This window comes from Glycine max, chromosome 9, assembly GCF_000004515.6.
Source record: "Glycine max cultivar Williams 82 chromosome 9, Glycine_max_v4.0, whole genome shotgun sequence".
NCBI classification, from domain to species: domain Eukaryota; kingdom Viridiplantae; phylum Streptophyta; class Magnoliopsida; order Fabales; family Fabaceae; genus Glycine; species Glycine max.
In genome coordinates, this window is record NC_038245.2 from 20,901,993 (window position 1) to 20,909,739 (window position 7,747).

The 7,747-nt window shown below is 41.7% G+C and overlaps 1 non-coding gene across 1 annotated transcript; it reads left to right on the plus strand.

Annotated features, from left to right (window-relative positions):
- Nucleotides 1-4,169: 4,169 nt before the first annotated feature.
- LOC112997997 (small nucleolar RNA R71) lies at nt 4,170-4,276 on the plus strand. Its single transcript, XR_003263044.1, has one exon. It is a non-coding gene; the product is annotated as a small nucleolar RNA R71 (small nucleolar RNA).
- The last annotated feature ends 3,471 nt before the right edge of the window (nt 4,277-7,747 follow it).

Sequence of the window (7,747 nt, forward strand, 5' to 3'; positions counted from 1 at the left end):
CATTAGTTCTAGTGGGCTTGGCTTCCACCCATTTTGAAACATAGTCAACTGCAAGGAGAATGTAAACATAACCAAAAGAGACAGGAAAAGGGTCCATGAAATCTATACCCCAAACATCAAACACCTCACAGAATAGCATAGGTTGCTGAGGCATTTGTTGTTGCCATGTAAGTGTATTTCCTGCTCTTTGACACTGCTCACAAGTGCTGCAGATCTTCCACGCATCTTTAAAGATGGTGGGCCAATAAAAACCACAATCAAGCACTTTGCGAGCTGTCCTTTGAACACCTAGATGACCTCCCGGTGCGGAAGAATGACAGAACTGCAGGACTGAGTCAGTCTCATGATCTGGAATGCATCGTCTAATTACCTGATCACTGCACAATTTCCACAAGTAGGGGTCATCCCAAATAAAATGCTTAGCATCACTTTTAATTTTATCTTTTTGGGCCTTAGATGCTAAGGGAGGAAAAACAGAGGCAACTAAATAATTGACAATGTTAACAAACCAGGGAGTAGAAAGAGAGTCAGAAATACTATACAGTATATACAAATGATCATTCGGGAAATCATCCCGAATAGGTGAATCTGCATCAGATACACGTTCGATCCGACTCAAATGATCAGCAACTAGATTTTGTGCTCCGCTCCTATCACGGATCTCCAAGTCAAACTCTTGGAGCCAGAGCATCCATCGGATCAACCTAGGCTTAGAATCAGCCTTCTTCAACAAGTACTTTAGAGCTGCATGGTCAGTATAAACAATAATGCGAGCACCAAGCAAATAAGATCGAAATTTTTCAAGAGCAAAAACTATGGCTAGAAGCTCTTTCTCAGTAGTAGTATAATTCGCTTGGGCAGCATCTAAAGTCCTAGAAGCATAATATATCACCCTGGGCAATTTATCAATTTTCTGAGCAAGGACAGCCCCCAATGCATAATTTGATGCATCACACATAAGCTCAAAAGGGGCTGCTCAATCGGGTGCCTGGATGATGGGGGTGGTAGTCAACGCTCTTTTGAGGCAATCAAAAGCCTCTTTGCATCTGTCATTAAAGTCAAACTCCACCTCCTTTTGCAACAAGTTGGACAGTGGAAGGGCTACTTTGCTAAAATCCCTTATAAAGCGCCTGTAGAATCCTGCATGACCAAGAAAAGATCGCACCTCTCGCACACAAGAGGGGTAAGGCAATTGTGAAATAACAGAAATTTTTGCAGGATCTACTTCAATACCCTTATTGGAAATAATGTGGCCTAAAACTATACCTTGCTCAACCATAAAATGACATTTTTCAAAATTTAGAACAAGGTTAGTTTCAATGCATCTATTCAAAACTTTTTCCAAACTATTCAAACAACCATCAAAAGAGGATCCATATACAATGAAATCATCCATAAACACCTCTATGCAATTTTCTAAAAAATCACTGAAAATACTAATCATGCACCGCTGGAAGGTACCAAGGGCATTGCACAGGCCGAAAGGCATCCTCCTATAAGCAAAAGTGCCGAAGGGGCAGGTGAATGTGGTCTTTTCCTGATCCTCAAGAGCAATAGTAATTTGCATATAACCAGAAAAACCATCAAGGAAACAATAGTGGGATTTACCTGCCAATCGTTCAAGCATCTGGTCAATGAATGGCAGGGGAAAATGGTCATTTTTGGTAACCTGGTTCAGCCTCCTATAGTCAATGCAGACTCTCCAACTGTTCTGCACCCGAGTAGGAATCAGCTCCTCCTTCTCATTTCTGATCACTGTGAGGCCAGTCTTCTTCGGGACTACCTGGACGGGACTCACCCATTGGCTGTCGGAGATAGGATAAATGATTCTAGCTTGCAAAAGCTTGGTTATATCCTTCTTCACTACATCAAGAATCACCGGGTTGAGTCTTCTTTGTGGCTGTCTTACTGGTTTAGCTCCATCCTCTAAATTTATTCGATGCATACATGTGGATGGGCTAATACCAGGAATGTCCGCCAGGGTCCAGCCTATAGCCTTCTTATGCTTCTTGAGAACTGACAACAACTTCTCCTCTTGCTCATCAGCAAGGGAGGCAGATATAATCACTGGAAAACTCTTGCTATCATCCAAGTAAGCGTATTTTAAATTTGATGGTAGAGGCTTCAATTCTGGTGTGGTCGGCTGGACAGTGGTAGAAGGAGATGGTTTCTCAGCCTTTACCTCATAAAGAAAGTCAGAGGTATGTGTACTTCCTGAAACATGGTTAGTCCTATCTGACTCTATAAAATCAATCTCGAGAGGTAAAACACCACCACCAGACATGCAATCAATATCACTCTCAGATTCACTCTCAGCATCAAATTCAGACATATGATCAAGTACAATTTCAGACTCAATGCATGAGGAGTGAGAGGCATGTAGATTAGAATAAAGATCAGTCATGTATTCATCAACAACATGGTCAATTATTTCAGCACGAAATACAGAAAGATCTTCAGATGGGTATTTCATAGCATCCAAAATATTAAAATAAACAGTTATGTCACCAAATTCCATAGACAGTATGCCTGCATAAACATCTATCTTAGTTCTAGCAGTTTTCATAAAAGGGTCTGCCTAGAATGATGGGAACTGATCCTTGAGAAAATCCATCTTCCATATTCAAGATATAAAAATCAACAGGGAAAATCAGTTCACCAACTCTAACTAAGACATCTTCTATGAAACCAACAGGATAGGCAACACTTCTATTAGCTAAATGAATTACCACATCAGTTGACTGCAAGGGACCTAGAGATAGAGAATTAAAAATCGACAGAGGCATAACACTAACAGAGGCTCCTAAATCTAGCATGGCATTGTCAAACTTACTATTCCCTATAATACAAGGTATGCTGAATGTACCTGGATCTTTGCATTTTTCAGGAATTTGAGGAACAGATTTACCAATCAATGCGGAGACATTTCTGTCCATGCTAATTCGTTCACTTCCTTTAAGCTTCCGCTTATTAGTGCACAGCTCCTTCAAGAATTTGGCATATCTTGGAATTTGCTTTATTGCGTCCAACAGAGGTATGTTTACCTCTACTTTTCTAAACGTTTCCAAGATCTCTTTCTCTGCCTCTTCCATTTTTTTGTTGGAAACTGCTCTTAGAGGGAATGGAAGAGGGGGATGTGCTGCTTCTGCAAATCAAAATTACCTGTGGAAGAAGATTCACCTGCACAGAAATTGTTAGGTAAATTTTTGTCATCACCTTTTTCTGGAGTAGAGTGAAGTTTGGCAGGTTCATTTGCAGATGAGGAAGGTGCTACTGGTTGAGGTCCTTGACACTGCTTTCCCGACCTCAATGAAATGGCACTGACATTTTTGGGATTTTGGACAGCTTGAGAAGGCAGCTTGTCAGAATTCTAGGACTGTTGTTGATTCAATTGGGTAGCCAATTGTCCCATCTGATTGGTTAAGCTCTGAATGGAGGCTCTGGTCTCTTGCTGAAACTGCATGTTCTGCATAGTCATTTGCCTCACAAGTTCTTCGAGGGAAGGTTGTGGAGGAGCCTCAACTGTTGGCTGTTTCTGGGGTTGTTGTTGTTGTTGGATTGGTGGAGGAATGTATGGTCTGCTTGGGCCAGCAACATTTTGGAAGGAAGGAGCAGGCTGCTGTTGTTGTTGCTGAGGGCTGGACCATCTGAGGTTAGGGTGATTCCTCCATCCAGGGTTGTATCTGTTGCTGGAGAGGTCATAATTGTTCTGCTGTGGTTGATTTTGCTGCTGAGGTTGAGGAGGTCTATTGTAAATATTTGCAGCATAAGCTTCAGGCTGCTCAATTGCTCCAGGTTGCTGCATGGAAGGGCAAAGGTCTGTATGGTGGTCAGCAGAGGAGCACAAACCACAAACCCTTGCGACAGGTACAAATTTCTGATTCAAGGCCAGCTGGGTTATCAAGTTAACCAATGCATCCAGTTTGCCTTCAAGCTTCTTAGTTTCAGATGATGCAGATGGGTTTGTAGCTACCTCATGCACTCCTCTAATGACTATGGCATCATTTCTGGCGCTAAACTGCTGGGAGTTGGAAGCCATCTTCTCAATTAAATTTCTGGCTTCAGCAAGAGTCATGTCTCCAAGGGCTCCACCACTGGCAGCATCTATCATACTTCTCTCCATATTACTGAGTCCTTCATAAAAATATTGGAGAAGAAGTTGTTCTGAAATCTGATGGTGGGGGCAACTGGCACATAGTTTCTTAAATCTCTCCCAGTACTCATACAGGCTCTCTCCACTGAGTTGTCTAATACCTGAGATATCCTTCCTGATGGCTGTGGTCCTGGAAGCAGGGAAAATTTTTTCTAAGAATACTCTCTTAAGGTCATCCTAGCTCATGATGGACCTTGGAGCAAGGTAATACAGCCAGTCCTTTGCCACTCCCTCTAATGAATGAGGAAAAGCCTTCAGAAATATGTGATCCTCTTGGACATCTGGGGGTTTCATGGTGGAGCAGACAATGTGAAATTCTTTCAAATGTTTGTGCGGGTCTTCACCTGCAAGGCCATGAAACTTTGGAAGCAAATGAATCAGTCCAGTTTTAAGAACATATGGGACATCCTCATCAGGGTATTGGATGCACAAGCTTTCGTAGGTGAAATCAGGTGCAGCCATTTCCCTTAGAGTCCTCTCATGGGGTGGAGGTTGTGCCATGTTCTCAGAATGTGCAAAATCAGAATGCTCAAAATTATAATGCTCAAGATCAGGATGTTCAAAATCACCAATAACAGAATGCGCAGATTCACCAGTTATGGAATGCTCAGAATGATCAAAAGGTATAAAATGATGCCTAACTAATCTGTGAAATGTCCTATCTATCTCAGGATCAAAGGTTTGTAAGTCAGATGGATTGCCTCTAGTCATACACTACATTCAGCAAGCACACAACTAGTTGCCTTGTCATGTAAATAAAGGTGCAGGTTTGAACTACAGCTACCCTCAAATGATATCCAAATGACTTGAAATTTTGTAAGCAACCTTATAAAATGATGAGAAGATAGCACAAAAAATTTCAGACAAAAATTCAAAGTCTAACTATGAAAGCTAAAATTGGTAGGTTAAGAAAAATAAGTGAATAAAACTTGAAAAATAAAAAACTTTTGACGGAATCGCTTTTTTTGGACGATGGAGACCTCAGCCGGCCTATGGCAGGCTGCCACAGCATAGGAAATTTCTACCCCAAATGCATATATAATAATTGCGATTCTGATAACCGGAGCAAAAGTTATGGCCGTTTGAAGTTTTGACAAACACAAAATTTGCTAGTTTTTTGGAACTTTCAAATCTGACCAAACTAAAGGCTCTAGCTATTTTTCCCACAAAATATGGATTAAAAGAAGTTACCACAAAAAAATTCAGCCAAAAATAACAACCCTAGCTACTAAAACAAAAAAAATCACAAATAATTCAGCATGGGTGGTCGCTAAAACCCGTCGCTAAGGGATTTCTACTACTACTCCGGTTTGCCGCAAGCAGAAATGGTCACTAAGTCCGTCGCAAAACATTATTCACAGCAAAACACCCAAAACTGAAACAGGGGAAGCGCTTAATGGGAAAACTGAAACAGAACACACATTAAACAAAATACCAGGACACTAAACAACACTAACACACATACTAACACAATACTAACAATTAAACATAAAACACGAAAGGATTAAACACACAACACTAGCTAGCTATTATGAACCTTTGGACATTGCTCCCCGGCAACGGTGCCAAATTTGATCGAGGTCGTACCCGAATCAAATAAACATGAAAATGCAGTAACTAGGAAGTGATCCTAGGTCGTTTCCCAACGAGCAGTGACAAACCAAATGTTCATAATATACTTGCAGTAACAGTAACGATTGTGGGGGGTTTGGTTGTTTGGTAATTAAAGAGCAGAACAAGTAAACTGGAATACGAAACTACTAATATTAAAAACGGGTTGTTTCCTCTGATTCAGAAGCCATTCTCTTATCCTGGGTTATGGAGAATTCGTCCCTAACAGTCAACCACTTAATCCAACCCTATTTCAATTTACTAAGCGAAAATCAACTTAGGGTTTTCAATACGTGATTTGGCACCACATACACCAGTTAGCCCTTCGTCCATTAAGCATGAATGCAAGTTAGGCTCAGAGGCAATTAATCGAACACGAAGCGTGCACTGATTAATGTTCACGAAATTGGGATAACTGGTGAAGGGAAAGCTGCCAGGAAACCACATTACAAGCGAAACCTCAAAGAGAGTTGGGCTTCGTCCTCAAAAGGAAACAACACCAGAAAATCTAGCCTTCCATGGATTCAAACAGAAAACGCAAATGAAACATGAAGCAGAAACGTAAATGAACAGAAACGTAAATGAGACAGAAACGTAAATGAAAGTAGAAGAAGAAGCAAGAATGAACTCGTAATTAGAAGCAGAAAACGGAAATTTGCATTAAGAACGAAAACCGTAACAAGGGAACAGAAAAACGTGAAAACCTAAAACCAAAGCTCTGAATAATGAAAATAGCATAACAGAATGCCTTGCACGAATCCCAAGGCTGCTATTTAAAAAGAGTCACTCAAAGTCACTGGGCCCTATTACAATACTCTGGCCCAAAACGAAATAAACACTGAACAACATAAAATAAAATTGCGAAATTTCCTAATTAGAAATTAACTAAGGTAAGCGCTGCTTTATTTGCCCTCTTCAAGTCCATAACCAAGATCCGGATTAAGCCCAATGTTTCATTAATTTCTGAAATTAGATTAAAAACATCAAATTAGCTAAATGAGCCCAAATAATAAAACTGCTTGATTAATTGACAATTAAGACCAATCGGTAATTAAAATGGTGCAAAAAGGGTTTAGAAAATAGAAGAAAATGATGGCACATCATCCACCATCGAGTCTGGAGCCCCACGAATTTATTGTCTAGTGTTGTTCGCCTATCCTCCACCCTCAAATCTTATTCAGAGACCCATGAATTGATTGCCTAGCGTTGTTCATGCATCCTCCACCATCGAGTCTGGAGCCCCACAAATTGATTGCCTACCGCTGTTCATGCGTCCTCCACCATCGAGTGTAGAGCTCCACGAATTGATTGCCTAGCGCTGTTCACCTATCCTCCACCCTCAAATCTTATTTGGAGACCCATGAATTGATTGCCCAGCGTTGTTCATGCGTCCTCCACCATCGAGTTTGGAGCCCCGTGAATTGATTGCCTAGCGCTGTTCGCCTATCCTCCACCCTCAAATCTTATTCGGAGACCCATGAATTGATTGCCTAGCGCTGTTCATGTGTCCCCCACCATCGAGTCTGGAGCCCCGCGAATCGATTGCCTAGCGCTGTTCGCCTATCCTCCATTCTCCACTTTTATTCGGAGACCCATGAATTGATTGTCTAGCGCTGCTCATGCGTCCTCCACCATCGAGTCTAGAGCCCCACGAATTGATTGCCTAGCGCTGTTCGTCTATCCTCCACCCTCAAATCTTATTCGGAGACCCATGAATTGATTGCCTAGCGCTGTTCATGCGTCCTCCACCATCGAGTCTGGAGCCCAACGAATTGATTGTCTAGCGTTGTTTGTCTATCCTCCACCCTTAAATCTTATTCGGAGACCCATGAATTGATTGCCTAGCGCTGTTCATGCATCCTCCACCATCGAGTCTGGAGTCCCACGAATTGATTGCCTAGCGCTGTTCATGTGTCCTCCACCATTGAGTCTGGAGCTCCACGAATTGATTGCCTAGCGCTGTTCACCTATCCTCCACCCTCA